This window comes from Papaver somniferum, unplaced genomic scaffold, assembly GCF_003573695.1.
Source record: "Papaver somniferum cultivar HN1 unplaced genomic scaffold, ASM357369v1 unplaced-scaffold_12, whole genome shotgun sequence".
Taxonomy (NCBI): Eukaryota; Viridiplantae; Streptophyta; class Magnoliopsida; order Ranunculales; family Papaveraceae; genus Papaver; species Papaver somniferum.
The window spans coordinates 284,152-304,887 of NW_020621047.1; positions in this window are offsets into that span (position 1 = coordinate 284,152).

Below are 20,736 nucleotides of genomic sequence, written 5' to 3' on the forward strand. Positions count from 1 at the left end.
TTTTTTTTTTTTTTTATTTAAGCTGATATACTCAACACGGCGGTATAGACTATAGAGAGATTACCTCCCACCAAATTTTGTTCGTTTTTCTTCTTTCTTAAAAATTCTTGGTATTATGTCTAGTTTTAAAATCTAGTTATTGGACGATAATAATCTTAGGGTTTTGGCCTCCCTTTCCTTATTCCATAAAATAGTTTATATATGTTTTATATAAAATAGTTTATATATGTTTTACAAGGTTTCCCAAAATACCGTGACCCAATCAATGGTCAATATTCTAGAATATACGGTCTATTATAAAACATATATAAACTATTTTATGGAATAAGGAAAGGGAGGCCAACCCTAATATTATTATCGTCCAATACTAGTTTCCAAGCTTTTTGTTTTTTAGATAAGAAGGCACTAATTTTCTCAACACTATTTCTATATGTGTTCAGGTGCTGTTCATGGGCACAATCATCATAATATGGCCTTCGTACCCATGTTAGGGAGAAAGGTATAAGCAACTTCATCTGGTTTGAATTTGGGTTAAGGTTTATGCATGCCCAGCAGAAACAATTGGGAGGCCGTTACTGTAAAACACTTGTAATATCTTACGACTTAAAGGAGCTGCTCTACACGAGACTTGTTTCAAAATGAATGAAACCTTAATACGGTTCATGTAATCGTTTGAGGATATTAAATGAATATGAATGTCTGAGAAATTCTTTCTTGCAATTACGTGATCTTAACTTTTGTCTTTCTCATAATTTTCATCCATGTAAACTTGTCTGGTTAAGAGTTCATGAACTTGATGAATAGTACTTGTCATTGTGTTTTTTTCTTCCGGCTTAAATATCACGTCTGATTAAAAATTAATAAGTAATAAGATAGCATAAATTTCCATGCGACTTTGGAAATCACATTTGATATAAATCTCAAATAATTATGAAATTAGACATCAGAAAAATTAAAAATCAAACAATCAGACATCCGATCTGAGTCGAGTCGGATGCAAGTGTAAATTTGTAGCTCGTCTCTGATGGGCCGGGCCAGTTTGGTGCGGGGATTTAATATTAGTATCTTACTTATGGGCCTGATAGATTAGATGTAACATGTCGGAAACTCTATTTGCAAATTTTATTACAAACGCTAGACACAATATATAAGGTAATAATCCCACATCAGTAATTCGAGATTTGTAGATCTAGTTTATAAGGAAAAAATATCGGACACAATATCAGCCAATTGGTAAGGCTTGGAAAGCTTGATTACTCTTGGAAACACTTAGCCCCAGGTCTGGGCTATCCTCTGATAACACGCATCTCGTTCCTGGGGCACTCATATATGGGAACTAACTCATCAGCGATGGGACTTACCCTCACCGGCCTCCACACTCTAAATGCTACCTCAAGAAGGCTCAGGGTGCATAACTAACCAGTAATCCGGGCAACACCAATCTTATCAATTGGTTTTTGGTTTTTTGCTTAAATATCCATGAAACATCTGCAGGAAAATCAAGTACTTCCATCATATGCAGGAAAATCATCTCATTACGGAGTCAAATGGAAGAACCACCAGGATTTTGAAAGGAAAACCGAGACAGGTACTAGTAAAATCATATCTCAGACAAGAAAGAAGTGTTATTACCATTCATAGCAGTAAAAATAGGAAAACAGATAAGGAGAATGGTTCTAGTTGTATCTCGTTCAGAGAAGTTAAGAACTCGCGGAAGTCGTGCATATTTTTTTTCCTAAAAGACGATATAGGCAGTCTAATTATGTATCACGATTGGCAAGAAAAGTTGCATTGCAATATAGTGATAAGGACTTTTTAAGTGGTAAAAGGTTGATCATACCGGCTTTCCAGTTGTTGTACTAATATACGGTTATTTCATGTGCTGTAGTTTATTTTCTATGAATATTCTACACAGAGGATATGGAAGACTAAACGATTCGTCGTAAAACCACTTCTATCCTACTAATAACTGCCTGACAAGTCGAAGTGTGACAGATCAGTCCTCGTGAGGTTGAAAGACCTGTTTGATGGATCGAATGCAGTATAAAAATCAACTGACCAACAAACCATACTTCTAGAAATATGATCGCTTCAAATGCAGAAAATATAGATGTGATATCATGAAGAAAAAAAAGTACTATAAAGAAATAAAATCTACAAGGGGAAATAGTCTGTTGAATTATTCAACTCCATGGAACATTTGGTAGCAAAATCAGCCTCCTAATTGATTATAAACTGCAGGTTCTTAAATAACCCAACCACGTGGGACTAATAATCTCAACACGCCCCCTCACGTGTAGCCTTGGCGGGTCTTACAAACACGTGGACAATTAAATCGGGTGACGCAGAATAAAGGTGCAGTCAACTGACTCGACACAAATAGCCTGCTCTGATACCATATTAAAGTCTGCGGGCATCCAACTCAAAACCAATAGATAATAAGTTATCATGAAAAACCCAACTATAAACCAATAGATAATAAAGTATAAGTGGAGAGGCCCTAATAGATTATAAACCGCAGGATCTTAAATAACCCAACTATGTGGGACTAATAATCTTAACAGATATCATGAAAAAAAAGTACTATAAAGAAACAAAATCTACAAGGGGAAATAGTCTGTACCTGCTCTTTTGAATCATTCAACTCCATGGACCATTTGGTAGCAAAATCAGCCTCCTAATTGATTCATAAACCTCAGCTGCCTCTACAAGAGCAAAGTGAGCGAATTCAGTATTAGAACCAAGCATGTGAACACCAACAGCTCTAAAACCAAAAGCTTTGGCGAGTTTCTCCAAGAATAAATCACCAGCCCTTTCAAAGCACATTGTTGCCATCTCAAAATTTCCTTCATCCAGTAACTTTATCGATTAAGTATGTTAAAATGGTATCTTCAGAGTGCAATAGGTAATAAGTTAGTCGCATATCAACATGGGTGTAAGGAAGATTAGGAAAGCAGGGTCATTCAAAATGCAACTGATTAACATGAAAAAATAGGATATACTCGTGTGGCTCTAGCATCTGTAAACGAATCAATATCTAATCACTTTTCAGTTTTCATGAAAAAACTAGGCTGAATCACATATCATAGAGTACACTCATGAAAGACAACAGGTAATGCTAAGATGAGATCTAATAGGAATTCTAAGACCTTGTATTCTGCTATAGTCAGAGCAAGAGCTTGTTTTCCAATATGTTAAACGATTTCCTTCATCATGGAATCATCATGGAATCATCACGAACCAAAGGAATTCAGTAGCTTGACAGAATCTAAGTGTCAAACCGAGTTGCCCGTCAGGGTTGATAACCAACTTAAGATGAACTTAGTACAGTATGCACTATTTAAGATAAGTATCTACCTTCACAATCTTCTTACAAATATAGACGTACATGATGGCATGAATTCTGCTACATATCTAGAAAACCGAGATCTCCTGTCCCTTGACAAGCAAAATCAGAATCTTCGAGTATCCAGGTATCTCCCTTTTCAAGTTCAGAAGAAACTAAAGATAATGCTTAATCAGGGAAGAATAACATCAAAAAGACAGCATCATAGATTGTTGAAAAAGATAGGACTGTCATCAATGTGATTGTTTATTACCTAGGACTAATGCTGAATTCATAGATATGTTTACTTTTCATAGGTTGTTGAAATGAAGCTGTAATATTCACCATAATTGTACTGATCAAAGGCTTTTTTGCTATTGATTCTAAGCATCAAAGGATGAAAAAACATGATGGATCATAGATTCTTCACACCTACAGCATTCTCCTACAGAGAAACTGAAAGGGAAATTCACACACCACTGGCACTCTAAACTGAGTATATAAAAGCTAGTAACTATTCAGTATCACACCACAATTTTAATAAGCCATATTAGTAAAGGTTATTTACCTTGCAAACTTTGCGCAAACGCCTGAGACCCATTCATTGTACTCATCCATTCTTGATATCTTATGATAAAGGAGCTGGAAGCTGATGTGCCTCCCCCACCATCAGCCTTCATGCTTAGAGAGGTGGAAATAGTTATATTACATGAATCTTCAACAAGAAACAAAAGAGAAAGGATGCACATATAAAATGCATATTTTAGCAATTTCAGAGGTGTCAGCGCTTCTTAAACTAAGTTCTTTCCCAATTTCATTGCTTAAGTCTGAGTTCCCATCAGCTCTAATTCCCTAAAACAATAACACATCGATATAGTCAGAATGAAATATTTATAAGTTAAAATACACAGGATTGGAACTATAACCATAACAGGAAATCAATTTTCTATGTCAATCGACAGACTGACATTAAGGATAACCGAGGGTTAATGAAATATTTATAATTCAGCTTCCGCCACTCTTCTTTCAAACTGATATCAAAAGCACTAATATCAGGTAAATTCAATTTGTTCAGCAACTATCTTCAATGCACTTAAGTAACGTCTCAATAGGATCTCTATCTTCATTTCTAACAAGTGTCAATTTCGTATCCAAAAGTTTATTCGAGAAGTAACTGTAAACAGCTCTGAAACTACTCTCTTGTACATTGATATTCAACTCTAAATTATCAGGGCATTCCTCATTTGAAGGAATCTTCGGCACCGCCTATTTACTGCAATCAAACACTACAACCTTAATTCAAATACAAATCATCATTCTAAGTAAGTAAATATCAAAAGTAAAGAATGTGAGTAAAAACAAGATAATTTGATAAACTCTAAAACCCATTTACCTGTTAAATGCATCAGATACTTCCACAGAGAATCGTTTAGGAGACCAACAAAATCAAAGAGATAACATGTATCCACAGCACCACCTGCATTCAAATGTATTACAACAAATCAAAATTAGCAGAAGAAAAAAAAATAAAAAAAAATCATACTAATTGGAAAGGAAATTGTTGCTAGTTACCTGAGAGGTTCAACTGAGATGAGGAAATTGAAGATGGGTGTAATAAAGATGAGCAACTAGAGCTGAATAAGAACCAGCAAATAAAGGGTAATGGCAAAGGAGGATTAGATTAGGGTTTTTTTCTTCAGATGCTGTAGTTAGAGATTCTAATGCTGCTTTCGATCTGAAATTTCTTCTACATTGATTGTTAATGGTGATAAGAGATAGGAGGGGAAAACGAAGCTGTCTCGAAGACAGAACTACTAGATATCATGATAAAAGAGAATTGTATTATTAAATGAGATAATTTACATTGAGAACCCATAAGGTATATATAGCGATACCATAACTTGGTATGCAAGACTAATACTTGTAAATCAATTCATACTAAATATATCAAACGCTAAATATAACTTTAAATACTAAAACTTTCCATATAATATTTGTATACTCTAACACCCTCCCCCAATCTCATGGGGATTGGAAAAATCGCATGAGATTGGCCGTGAAAGTTGTTGATGAAGTGCGGTGCCAATAAACGTCCGAGAAGTATAAGAAGAAGCGCGTCACCATTAAAAAGAATACCGATTCGCAGAACCGCCAAGGAAAAATAATATAACTATTGATGGAGCATATAAGAACTATCGATAAGAGAAAAGAGAAGAAAAGTTGACAAAGAATGATATGATGGGTGTTGGTTAGGCCTAAGTGGCTGTCGGGCTCGGGGACTTGGAAAGTAGGGTTTTGACGTTTAAGATAGAGTGGACGGTATAATGTGGTTGACTGATTAGTAAGCTTAGCAAGGAGAAGAAGAGACAAGCTAGCTAACGTGAAGGTGGACGGTATAGAAAATAGATAGGTTAGATGTTGGGCTTGGTTTAGGATCAAACCGTGGAGGTCAAAGAGGAAATTATGGAAGAGATGAAGTAAAGAAAAGAAAGAAAGTGGACAGTAGATTAAAGCAACCAAACTTGGGAGAAACTAAGCAATGGTTGAGGGGATTAATTGAAGATTGAAGTAGAAAAGTGGGGTACAGAATGTAGGGAGATTTGTACGTGAGAAACAAAGAATAAAAACAAGATTGATAGTAAAGAGTGGGTGCTGCTGTATCAACTTAAGATGAGAAGAACGGAGTCCGACGGAGGTGCTCGTAATGGCAGTTGAGGAGATAGCTGCTGTGAAGAACGGAGTCGGACGGAGGAGCTCATGGGGATGCTTACAAGCAAGAGCAGGAGATGGACAGCGAGGATATGGCTATTGAGAAGAGTTGGGAAGAACAAGAGACCTGGAGGTGGAGCTTCAAGACAAAATCAAGTGTAGAATGGGTTCGCAGGGCAGCAGCAAAGTTAGGTGGATTATGCTCGGTGAGGAAAACTTTGAGAGAACACAGGAAAGAAAGGTTTTGTAGATGATAAATCTAAAAAATAAAAAATCTAATAAGAAAAACTAATCATATTGCAGTGGAGGAAAGATCCAGCGGACGGTAGCATTGAAGGCTACCGCCGCCGGTTAGAAAAGAAAACGAAGTGGGCAACAGGTCCGGATCGAACCTTCTGATACCAAGACAGAACTACTAGATATTATGATAAAAGAGAATTGTATTATTGAATGAGATAATTTACATTGAGAACCCATAAGGTATATATAGCGATACCATAATTTGGTATGCAAGACTAATACTTGTAAATCAATTCATACTAAATATATCAAACGCTAAATATAACTCTAAATACTAAAACTTTCCATATAATATTTGTATACTCTAACACTCGAAGAGAGATAGGAGTAGGCCTTAGGCCGCTTGTTATTTTTCAGTGCTTTGGCGCCCATTAATCTAGGTAACCATCATCTTGGGCTTGCCAAGTTAGCCGGGACCCTTGTTAGCAATTCGGGGTGGAGGAAACGTTCGAGCCGGCATACATACGTATATCATTCGTTTTTATTAATTGTAAATTCAGTCCATTATTTGGTCAACAGTTCGTGATTCGGTGATAATTCGAAACAACAAACGTACTTGTATAAATCGTTTCAGAGATATGAATTCGTCGCATAAAATTCGGCGTACATTAATTAGTATGTTAAGACCTTTTTTTAGTACAGATTATGTTCGGCTACCCCAATTTGACTTGTAAATGAACTATATTCGTAATATGCATTGTTAACAGCAACAAAGACGTGGCTTAATTAGTGGTTCGACAGGCTGTTCATTCAGGGAGTGACAGGTCACAGATTCGAAACTTTCCATTCGTTTTTTCCCAACATTTGTGTGAACTCACCCCAACTAGAAAAATCGACGACTTAATTGGGTCCTAGTCGAGTGTAATATACACCAAGCTCACCGAACTAATAAACGGGATTATTCGCGAATTTAATACTACGCGGATGATTCGGAAAGCCCAGAAAAGCGGCGTATTCGGCGAATTGCTAACTAGGGCCGGCACCTTGATTCTCACCCACGAGGTCAAGAGTCTACACTTGATTTATGATTCTCCATTTTAGCTCTTAGGGCATCTCCAATGGAGTATGAGTATTTATCATATATGGAGACCTAGAATAGGTATTTAATAAAAAAAGATACTCCCTCCGTTTCACAAAGACAATCCGCTTTGATTTCTCAAAATATTAAGGAGACCAATTTAATTTACTTGACTATCCTTAGTTACTAACCTATTTTATTTTAATAAAAATGATAGCAATAAAGACAATCCAAAATTGTTGTGAGAATTATAAATACGAAATATAAAAGGAAAATTTAAAAGATATCGAATTTATGAAGTATAAACTTTAAAAGGAATGACGGATATATTTGTTTCCTCAATTATACTAATTTCTTTAATATATTAGATTGGATCACGTTAAAAATGGATTTATGAATATAAATAATTCAAGGGTATATTAGAGAGTTCTTTGAAAAAATATGACTATAAACAGAAGCTGGACACAATTTTGAAACTGACGAAAAAAGAATAGAGGACGGTCTTTCAAAAATAGAGGGAGTATTCAATAACGTAGAATCCAATTATAAATCTTGTTTTTATAAGCATCTCTAGTGGTAGTTGTATCCGTATCTATTTTGATATATACTTGTCGCTTATTTATAGAAACAAAATCTAAAAAGTTAATTAAAATAATAATGATGATGTGGGTATGAATGGGAGTATCCAAAAATCCATACTCTCCTCCAAACTCAAACTTCCATGTCATATTAAATTTTGATTATCGAACCATCACTGACGAGGTTTTTTTTTTTGTTAAGAGTTTCCAAAATCCTAGGTGGTATCCATTTTTTTTTTTTTTTTTGGAGATGCTCTTAGTTTATGATGAGCTGTTGGCCAGCGATTTTAAAAAGATGATATCCCGGACATTTAGTCTTCAGTGTCGAAAACTTTCGGCTTTATGCAACGCTTTGGTACCGATTTTATACCATGATGAGCCCAGTTAACTTGCTATGGATTTTTTTGCAACGGTTTTGTTAAACCGAATTCACTTGCCATGACCAGTCAGATGACTTGCTATGGTCAGTTGAAAGAATCCATTTACCGTGCTACGACCAGTTGACTGAAACCAGTTAGCTATGACCAGTTGACTGTCCAGAACGGGGGTTCCCTCCTATTGAACACACAAATATAATGTTGATGGCCAGTCAAGATGAGTCTGTTTGACGTGTTAATATTTAGAAAACATTATTAGTGCACTATAAAAATTGTTCCTACTGCATTGAATATGCAATCATGTACATCATCATTGGCGAGATAAATCATTAAATTAAGGAGAGAAAACTATTACTTATTGTCAAAGTTGCACATCTACTTAGTTGTTGCTTCTATCTACGTCATGACAGTGGAGCATTTCCTTCCGTTTTATAACAGCAACATCAATGAGAAAGGAGTTCGTTGGTTGAGCAGGATTGGAGAGAGTTAAGGCATGTAATTGGAGAGTGAACACTGGAGCAGTCAGATTTGGGGTGTGTGTTTCAGATATCAAGACGAAGATGCAATGAGGCTGTTGCCTCTTTCAGTGCGAGTAACTCAGAAAAGACCTGATTGTAAACGGTAGATATATGGTGCTGTGACCGGTTTGAGGCTAATGAAATTGGTGGTAGTCATACTTGGAAATCAGTCTCGAACAAGCCCAAGAAATGTTGTTGGCCGAGGGTGCTGTGACTGAGTTGGTATTGCTCGTGCTATGCTCGAGCTGAGAACTGATGTAAGTGCTACAATGGTTGCTGCTGTTGAGGTTGGCATCTGCTGGCTAGGGTGGCTGAAGTATTGTTGGAAGTGGAAGGAGGTGATCAAAAGAAGATGGCAGCGAGTACTCCATCAAGCAACTCTCTACAAAAACGTTAATAAGGAGATGATTGGATGGCAGTTGCCGTGAAGATACAGGTGATGAAGATGGTTTGAATTAATTGGATACGGTGTCTGTGATGGGTTTAGTGACAATGGTGGCTTCGATTTCTGTAGTTGGTTGTGCCTGGAGTTGGGACTTAGAATTGAACTGGATTATGGTCTTGATGCCGAAAAATGGATGGTCGTAATTGGTGTCAGTTCATATTGTGAGTTTTGGCGTCTCGGCTATGAAGAATATTTAGAAGGTCAGGGAATAGTAGTGCCTTGCTGGTGGTTATTGAATGGAGTTGTTTGCAGGCGATGATTGAATGGATGAGGGGATGAAATGTACGTGTTTGGTTAATTTATTGTGCAACAGCAAAGATGGAAGAAGCCGGCTGTTTTGTTGTTGGTAAGCTGTGCAATCGATGTTGTTGGTAAGCTGTGCAATCGATGGGATAAAGAATGAAGGACAGAAGTTGGAGTTATGCTGTGATCGGAGCTGGATAGTGACCTGGGATGAAGGAAGATGGCGCTGTTGCTAACTGAACTAATACCAGCGGCATCATTCCTTGGATCTAAGACTGCAGTTGTGGTCGAGAAAATGAGAATGATTGAAGCGGTTCTGATCGGGAAAGTTTGGCAGACGTTGGATATCCGAAGGTACTGTTGGGTGAAGTTGTTCCGTATGAAAATGGAATGACTGAAAATGGAATTGGTGCGTGGGTCGTGTGAACTGAGGTGCTGTGGTCGAGTCTTGGCAACCATGCCAACGAGAAAGAAAGTGAAAATGGGTCTTTGTGTGGATTTGGGCTTTAGGCACTTTGCTCGGAATTGTTGATACCAGCAGCACTATATATCTCGACGAAACCAGAAAAGAAGAAAAGGGGGAGGCAGTTTTGGGAGATGACAAGAGTAGAGCTGGCAAACGGGCGGGTCGGGGCTGATCCGTTACGGGTTATACGGGTGCGGGTTAACACGGGTCAAAACTTGCGGGTCGATTTTTTTTACGGGTGGTCATTTCTTCAACCCGTGCCCGTAACGGGTTAACCTTGCGGGTTCACGGGTTAGCCCACCCGTTTGCCAGCTCTAAATTTGACAGAGTTTCCTCTGATTTCTGGTCTATTTACGGCCAGACTCAAGCCATCTAAAGCTCCTTCCCTGCAACCTAACATTCATCTAACTCATTTGATATTTAGATTCACTTCAATCAACAGATTCAATAGTCACAGTGTCACACCAAAATGAGCCATAACGCAATAGAAATAAAAATACTCATACATCAATAATCTCAAGATAATAGAACATTCACTGCAACAACGTTGGCTAAGAAAATAACAAGGCATAGGCATTCTTGTAGCTTGAGTACCTAAACCAAACTAACAAGGCATAGGCATCAATAACCTCGTTCAAAACTCTTCCTTTTAAGTTGATGAAGATGCTCCAATCTTCCTGGATGTAGCTTGAGTACCTAAACCAAAATCCACAAATTAAACCATAAATCAGGACACTCACAACAACAAAAAAAATAATCATTCAAAAATTATATATAAAAAATCATAATCTAATGCATTTAGTTGATTAATAAGAACCTAAAGGGAAAGCTTCAGTGGACAAATAAGCAAGTGATTTCTCTACCTTAAGTAAGATTTTAATTATAAACTTGTAGACACTACACTAACCAACTAAATGCATAAAAACACTTAGTCACTTTCCCATTCTCCTTTTAATCAGATAATCAATCAATCTTATAAATAGCTGAGAAGCAAAGATTCCAAAACCTCAGTTTTGTTTTTCGAAAATTTTCAGAAAGATTATCTAAGAGACATATTAACAAACAGTTTAAGGGCATTCTAATGTCAAACCTAAATTCCCAAATTAATGAATAATAATTACTGATAATCTCTTATAAGAGAATTAAGGATGTACCTGACCTGATGATATTTATGTGAATCCAGTCGTCTATCTTCTTGTTGTTGTTGTATGCATCTCGACCTTTGTTTCTGGGGAATCGAATCACAGTGAGGTGTGATTGATGAAGATTCAATTGAAAATACCCTAAAATTTACCCATAAATCCCGTGATCCCTATGAAATATTGACTGGGTTTTAGTCGGATGACTCGGATTCAAGTAACAACCGTGATTCTTTGACCTCTTGAACTGTTCTTCTGATGTTGCCGCTACAGACGGAGGAAGAAGAAAGAATAGAAAGAAAAGAAGATAAGACTATTTAGGGTTTTTTTATACCTAAGAGACACGTATACCAACTAAGGGACACGCGGCATAAGCATAAGAATTTCGGGTATACGGGTTGTACCCGCGGGTTGACGGGTCGGGACGGGTTTACCCGTTTTTACACAAGCCGTCATTTCTCCAACCCTAACCCGGCTTGTTTAGAAACCAGCCGAGCCGGGTACGGGTTTTCACAAGTTGGGCACGGATTAACCCGCGGGTTTCGGCTTGTTTGCCGGCTCTAGACAAGAGGCTGCGGCTACACAGCCGCAACCAGGGAAATAGGGTTTGAAGTTTTTCTTTTCGTTTCGGTTTCTTATTAGCTAGAGATTTTATTTTGATTCATTTGTGGCTTTTAAGAAAGCCATGTCTAACTAAATTATTGTTAGGGTTGGGGTAGAAACTAATTTTATTATGTCAACTCTACATTTATATGCTCAATAACGATTTGATTGACTAGTAATTTATCTTCATAAAAGCTTGTATCTAATTGTTTATGTGATTTTCTAGATTATTTATGCTTTTGAATTGATATTTCGTGCTTCGGTTAAATCCCTAGACGTGGTATGCAAGGATAGATAGGTAATGCTTTAGGATCACTACATAAGAAGCAAAGAAAATTACAGCGGAGAAACAATATTTAAAAATGCATGAGATATATTTTAAAGACTAGTAGAGTTTGCATAATTAATTGGTGGAAACCGAAAATCCTAAGAACCCATTCTCTATTTTGGTTACATCTTTACTATTTTGCTTTCATAATTTCGTAAATTTCTAAATCCTTGGAATTGATTAGTTGGTTATTGGTATTAGTTAGTAGTAGTATTTTCATTCACTCCTCGTGGGAACCACCTGTACTTGCCATTGTTCTACTAGTTATATATTGTGCACTTGCAGTATTTTATTGTGGGTTTCCCAACCTACCAAGTGGACATCGACCTATTAGGTTCAACCCAAGATTTGAGATTATTAGTCCCACATGGTTGGGTTATTTAAGATCCTGCAGTTTATAATCTATTAGGGCCTCTCCACTCATTGCCAATTGGTTTTGAGTTGGATGCCCGTATTTTAATATGGTATCAGAGCAGGCTGTTTGTGTCGAGTCAGTTGGCCGCACCTTTATTCCGCGTCACCCGAGTTAATTGTCCACGTGTTTGTAAGACCCGCCGAGGCTACACGTGAAGGGGCGTGTTGAGATTATTAGTCCCACATGGTTGGGTTATTTAAGATCCTGCAGTTTATAATCTATTAGGACATCTCCACTGATTGCCAATTGATTTTGAGTTGGATGTCCGCGGACTTTAATACCAAGTGCAGTTCCTAATCCATCTTAGTGTGTTAGATAAACTGGTTGCAGAACGATGGATCTTGGGAAGTGATAACTACGAGTTTCAAGTGAATACAATACGATCCCTCCATCGTTCAGATATAATCTAGGGAAATAGATTTTGTTCTTCATGTAACTAACTGGGGAAACTGCCGATACACATGAGGTGTGGCTAATGAATAACACATGATCCCCCAGACTCTCAACTTTTACCCATTTCATCTCATGGAAATTCAGTTTGAAAATCCTAACGGGCATCGAGCTAAAGCGACGTTCTAATTTCATTAATAAAAGATCTCCACCGCACTCCACTAACAAAGCTTGAGATCTATCACGAAAATATTTTTCATGGGGTTCCTCCAGAAATTTCCAACTGTTATCCTTGGTAGAAAAAACTCCCACAATTCTTGTTAGAGCATACAAATATTATATGGAAAGTTTTAGTGTTTAGAGTTATATTTAGTATTTGATATATTTAGTATGAATTGATTTACAAGTATTAATCTTGCATATCAAGTTATAGTATCGCTATATATATCTTATGGGTTCTCAATGTAAATCATCTCATTCAATAATACAATTCCCTTTTATCATAATATCTAGTAGTTCTGTCTTGGTATCAGAAGGTTCGATCCGGACCTGTTGTCCACCTCGTTTTCTTTTCCAACCGGCGGCGGTGGTCTCCAATGCTACCGTCTGCCGGATCTTCTCTCCGCTGAAATATGATTAGTTTTTCTTATTAGGCTTTTATTTTTTAGGTTTATTATCTACAAAACCTTTCTTTCTTGTGTTCTCTCAAAGTTCTCCTCACAGACCACCATCATCTCCGTTTTACTTCCATTCTCATCTAATTACAACTACAGCTCCTCTTTCCTTGTACTTCAGTTTACATTCCAAACGAGACAGCACAGCTCTTTCTTTCCTCTCGTTGTTTCCTTTCCAGGCATAAATTTAGGCCACCAAGTCCAACCCTTTCTCGTGTTCTTCCCAGCTCTTCTCAATAGTTATATCCTCGCTCTCCATATCCTTCTCTTGCTTGTAAGCATCACCATGAGCTCCTCCGTGCGAGCAATGGAAATCACAAAAGATTTTCTTTTTCTTCCATCCAAACTCCTTCCTTGTTCTCTTTAGTTTCCAAGTTCATCTCTGTCGTCGCAATGCAACCTAAATCCGTCTCCTTTGGCTAATGTTTTCTCGTCTAAACATACCCATATATTCTCATCTTTGTTTCCTAACACAGCTGGACTTCCTTATCACCGATCAACGACAACAGTTTGCTCGTGTACTAAAACACCACCAGTCACCATTCGAAAATACCCCGAGTCTGTTATCAACTCCCAAAACCCATTGTCCTCCATCTGCTCGAGTTCCATATGTGTTTCTTCTCTGTTCTATCAACAACAGCATCACGAGCTTCTCATGATCACCATGATCACCATACCAACAGCAGCGCCATCACTTTGTATCTTCACTTCCTATGGCCAAAACAACAATCTTCTCCTTTCTTCTCTTGAGCTCTGCTCATCGACAATTCATCATGTTGGCAGTAGCCTACTCGAGCATAGCAGCAAAAAAAAAAACTACATTCTTTTATCTATCAGTCACAGTTCAACTCCCATTAGTCGACCGCAGCTCTTTATTCTGCCACCACTGCACTCCTTCTGTTTCCTCTACAATACCCAACTTCTTTAATTAATCTCATATGTTCTCTCTTCCACCACCATAAACGTCTTACTGTTCTTTGTTCCCAACTACCGAACCAAGCCCACCAAATCCTCTAAGCCCATCCATTAACCCAAGCCCACCAGTTCCCGAAACGTAAGTCATTCATGTGGCCATTAGTCCAAGCCTAGCATACACGTCTGTCTATTTCCCCTTCTCTGCATTATGGCCCATTCTTTATGATCATCATCTGTTCCAGTCACCACCATCATTGGCAGCAGGGATCATTCCACTCTCGTTCCACCAATCACTGTCTTGATCCTTTCATCTCTTCTCAGCCTAATTTCTCCATCACGGCCAGTCTTGGTCACTCATGATCAGCCAACAACGTCACAATCACCGAACTCCATAGTCGCAACAACTCCTTCTCTTCATCGTTGTCATTTTCTCACTTAATTCTGTCGTGCTAAACAAGTTATGGTGACGCGCAAGTTATGGTTCTCCGAATCGGTATTCTTTTTAATGGTGACGCGTTTCTTCTTATAATTCTCGGGGGTTTATTGGCACCGCACTTCATCAACAATTTTCATGGCCAATCTCATGCGGTTTTTCCAATCCCCATGAGATTGAGGGAGGGTGTTAAAGTATACAAATATTATATGGAAAGTTTTAATGTTTAGAGTTATATTTAGTATTTGATATATTTAGTATGAATTGATTTACAAGTATTAATCTTGCATACCAAGTTATAGTATCGCTATATATACCTTATGGGTTCTCAATGTAAATCATCTCATTCAATAATACAATTCTCTTTTATCATAATATCTAGTAGTTCTGTCTGTTCTTCCATGACCATTTACACAAAAGAAAGCCCCACCGAAAAAAATGGGGTGTCAAGGAATGGCACGTAATTTCTAATATTAGTCATATCTAAGGGTGCACACGGTACGGTTCGGTTCGGTTCTTGCAAAGGACGAGTACCTGTACCTCCTAGGGGTCGGTTCCCAGATTTTGGACCGGTACCGTGTACCTCGGTTCCGGTACCATTCGGTACATGTACGGCTCCGATACGGGACCGGTACCGGTCGGTTTCTATGGCTTTTCAGATAATTTTTTTTGTTTTTGTTTTTCAGACAATTTTTTTTTTTTGCTTTTCAAATGTTCTGAACACCAATGCAATGTTAATACTTATTCCAGTCGTTACTAGAAATGTCCCAGATGATGGTGTAACTGTTACATACCATCCGGTAGGATATCCGGACTTACTTCGTCAAGGTATCGTCGATGGTGTATTTCCTGAGTCTTCAGATTGCGGGACCGTTGCTTCAAATACCATGGTTGAAAACGGTATCCCACATGAGCCTGCTGACCAGGATGCCATTAGCTCGGACGTGACCCCATCGGAATACCCAAGTGCTGGTGTTATTTTTGACTTCAAATTCGACCGAATCTGAACCGACTACAAGTGCATTGGTGGTTTCACGGTTCCTTCGTCTTATGATCGTATATATACCCGCATATGGAACATGTTTGGACATTTCTTCACATGAGACTATGGAAGCTACCGCCTTTAGGAGGGTAGAGTATCAGTGTTACTATCTGCATAGAGGAGATGGTCCTCGTGCCTCACAAAGAAATTACCAAAGTAATGATGCATGACTGGGAATCTGCGTTGGATGAGGCTGAGATGTCTAAGTTGAATATTGGATGGCTCCGTCGTCAACTACAGGAAATCCAGAAGAATCCAGAAATGATTGGTGTGTACCCTGATTTGGAAATGGTACACAAAGCTAGGAACGAAGTGGATAGGCTGGCTCGAGAGCTAAGGTTGGCGACTGAAGCTTTGGGTCATGTGAAAGAAATGCGGGCTAAGGATGTTGAGCCAGTACCTGGAGATGTATTTTCTGAATGATTAATAATCTGACAACGGTTTCTTTTGAAACTCAAAATGGATGATCCTTAATTATTTGGGATATGTGTAAAACTCTTTTGATAAATGTTTATGATTACACATTTATTTAGAAGGAGTCGGGATGAGTAGAAACGGGTGTTTGGATAAATGCTCCCTCTTTTTAGAAATCGTCGGTACTTTCGGTACGGACGGTAGGGGACTTAGACAGGACCGTGTACCTGTACCTCCTCAGCCTCGGTTCCTATTTTTTGGACCGATACCTGTACCCCTTCCTCGGTTCGGGACAAAAACAGGTACGGTTCCACCGGTTCCGGGACGATCCTCGGTCCGGCTCGGTTCCTGTGCACCCTTAGTCATATCAAAGATATTAGAACTCCATAATCGTTCTTCCCTTCTAATGAAATCGATGTGGAATCTGTCTCTCATGTCATCCATAGAAAAAACTATGCAATCTGAAGAAATCGGCAAAGAATAAAGAGAAACGACTGAATAATGATAACCCATATACATGTCTGGAAGTTTCAGCATCTCTCGCGTGAAGGGATTATAGAAAAATATGTTATGTTTTCTCGTCATTAATAGCCAACCGCCCTTCTGAAAACGGATTGTAGAGCCTACTAACTCGGTGGGGTTCATGACGTAGTTTTCATCATTATAAATTGGGTTTACAACATTGTAGATGGTGTAGTTGTGGTCTCTAGAGAACATTTGTGGAGTTAAATATGATGTTGTTGGTACTTTTGGTATCATTTCTCTATTTACTTTACACACTGAATGAAAATACTTATAATCTAATCCATGAAGATGATTTCCTACCAACCGCAAAGTATCTTCGTTGAGATTATTCCAATAGCTTGCAACTCTCACTTCTTCTGCATTGCATTTTCTACCTTGACTTTCATTATAAAAAACCTCGGCAGTGCTTGTTTCGGTTTCTAGTGGTGTCATTAAGAAACCTTCTCCCTCATCTTTGCCACCTAACATACTTACCACTCTTCCATGCACAATACTAGCAGGCAATATAACCCAGTCCGACCAATCAAATAGTCTTGTAGGCCATTGTGATGGCAAAATAAGAGTATTGTCAGTATTTTCAATTTCGAACTTGTGCAGACTTATATCATACCATAACGAGTAATACAAACAACCATTTGTGAAGCCCAACTCCGCTGCCGAGCAACAAGCTGTGGTGTAACTGCCAATGAATAGAACATGATCTCCAAAACTATTGACCTTTTCCCATTCCATTAAGGAGAAAGTTAACCTCACCACTTCTATTGAGATGAATTGTTCAATACTTTCACTATGAATTATTTCAACCCTGAAAAGTTCGTCATGTGATTCCACATAATGCGACTGAATATATATGCTTTTCCTACTCATGGAAACACCTCCTTCTTTACGTCGAATGACTTAACATATATGGTCAAATCATGATTATTATCCTTGGTAAAGTGTTGTTCGATCTCCAGGTGGTGATCTAACTACTCATCCACATAACGATCATCCGTACACAATAAATATAACTTACCTTTAAAACAAAGGACAGAGTTTGACCCGCGCTCTGATATCAAGTCTACAATATCTGGAGACGTCAACTCATGTATTCTCCATTGTGAATCTCCAAGGCGACAAATAGAAAACAGTATGCAAAGTAGTCAGCTCTTTATCATCGTGAATACAAAAGAATATAACCATTTAATCATTATTATTGTTGGAATTTATATTAGGTGTTGCACGAGGAGTTGACGACAAAACACAATCGGAAAATCCATATCGATTACCTTTACAAAACTCTAGTAATGTAGGTAACTGAATTGTCTCATCCGTTAAGAGATTCCAGAGAAAACAATCACCATAATTCCATCTTGATGTAGTGTAATCATAATTTTCATGACTGCAAAGAATAATTAACCAACCTTGATGAGAAGGTGTTTGATAAAAAGTAGCACCATTGAATTCAGGTAGAATGGATTTTCTACAAGTCTCGTTATAATTTGGTTCACATATATATTATAAAAAGCTTGATCTACTAACAACCGTTCTGGCGGATCATCATGATCTATGTACCAACCTTTTGGCTCATGGATATAAGTGTTCACAAGCCATGGTACCACTGATGCCCTTGGTGCAGTGTAGGGGAGAAATATCGCACAAGGCATGACTTAACCTCGCCCCAGATAAGGAAACCCTAAACACGAAGCTACTTCCATAATCAAAGATCAAGGCGAATAATATAAGCGCGACAATAAAGAAAAAATGGAAAGAAACAATCATGGGATGAAGACAGAGTGAAGATCGGTTCAAAAGGATCTGTGCAAAAGACATGGCAAATAACGCGAAGGACAGTGACATCTTCCCAAAAGCCTGGCATATAAGACAAATTGAAATAAGATCAGTCAACAAAGATTTTTCATGTGAACCTTAACTGTCTTCTACTGATACATTTACCTATATAAGGGTTCAAAAATGAGAGAAAGAGAGATATTAGTGAATAGAGAAATACCGAGGAAATCATCTAGAAAATCAAGAGAATACTACTAGAACTTAGCATTCATCTTATATTTCTCCATTGTTATATGTAAATTCATCTTGTGATCACTGTAAGAAATACATACCTTCAATACAAAGTGTTTGTGAAGATCATTTGAGCGTCAAAGTGGTGAATAATATTATTAATATTTGAGTTGATACACATGGCTTAATATTTGTGTTATTATCGTTACAACTGGTGTAGTTGTGGGATTTTCCGCAACTATATTTTGGTGCTAGAAACAGGGAGGATTTATCCTCACCTGCTAGTTATTAGCTATAAGTCACCATCTTACAAAGTTTGTTTGTTATTTTCCTTACCATCATTTTTATGACCATCATGAAAACTTTGTAAAACACACCTCGTTCTTTCATCTTATTTCAAGAAGATTTCCTAGAAAAGCTTTCATTTTCAGAGAGAAAAAGTAACTCGAACACCTTCTCAGCCCTCACAAACAACAACATCAAGAAAATCCCTTCCTGTCGATCAAATGGTAAGAACTGCGCTGCAAAGTAACTATGCGGAGGCAAACAGAGAAGTAAACATTCGCAGGGGAAAAGAAAAGAAGATACCAGAGAGAACATTCGCTAAAAGGAACTGGCGATGGATCATAAGAATAAATGGAGATCTGAACGAACCGATGAACAAAGGGAAGAGGGGCGGCTCAACCCTAGGAGCCAAAGTGGAGAAACAATGATCCCCATACGAGAATGTGAGAAGAAACTCGCGCAATGAAGGAAGAAAGAGAAAATGTTAACTGCTAAACGGGTAGAGCTCGCAGTCAAGTATGAGTGACTTTGGATAGAAAAACACAATCTATAAAGAAAAGTGCAGGAGTATGAGTTGGAGATAGAATATGGGGAGAATTACAAAAGATCTCGCAGAGAGAGAAATTGCTGAAGGAGAACAAAGGGCAGCGCGATTAAATGAACAAATTTGGAATGGTGCACAAAGGCGCAGGAGGTATACAAACACGAGAAGGACAATCCGAAACACTCATCAAGACAAACAATGCAGAAGAACAACTTGGTACGAGAATCAAGGTCGAGAACAAATAAGAAGAAATACAGGGAATCAACTGCGCAATGCTATTATATCAACCGCGAAAGGCGTCAAAAAATTTCACGACAAATTCTTAAGGCGAGTCTACAAGCGTGATTTCAATGGGGATGACATATGTCCAAAAGAAAAAGACACGCCTTAGGGAGACTGGAAGAAACAACCAATCATATTCAGCGCTGAAGACGCTCCAGGGAACGAAAAGCTGCACGAAGAAAGCCTAGTCATAACCATGATAATGGAATCAGATCGCGGGAATAAAGATAGCGCGATACCCCCTTTGGCAGTAGACATGATCTTGGTAGATAGTGGGATCTCAGCGGACGTTTTTTCTATCACACGTTCAAAGCAATGGAATACGACGACTCGAATCTTGCCCCAGCAGACTACAACATCATTGGATTTAACGGGGTAGCGAAAAAACCTAAAGGCGAAATCACAGTTACAATACTCGTAAATTCAGTAGAAACAATAGTGACATTCTGTGTTGTGGATGTGGATATTCCGTATAATGCGATCATCGGGAGACCTTGGATACATGGAATCAGAGGAATCATATCTACTCATCAGTGTATTTATTTTCCCGTTCCCATTGGGGTAGGAGAAATCAAAGGAGATATCGCACTAGCAAAAAAGCGTCGCAACGTCAACCTGCAACACCAGGAAGGGCGAAAACAAAGAAAGAATGATAAGAAAAAGAAGGCGAGGGAGGCAAAGAAATAGAGAGAATTTCAAGTTTACATGCTAAGGGTAAATGAGGGAAAAGGAATCCCAAGCGAAATTCCTGAAAGGGAGGGCGAGCC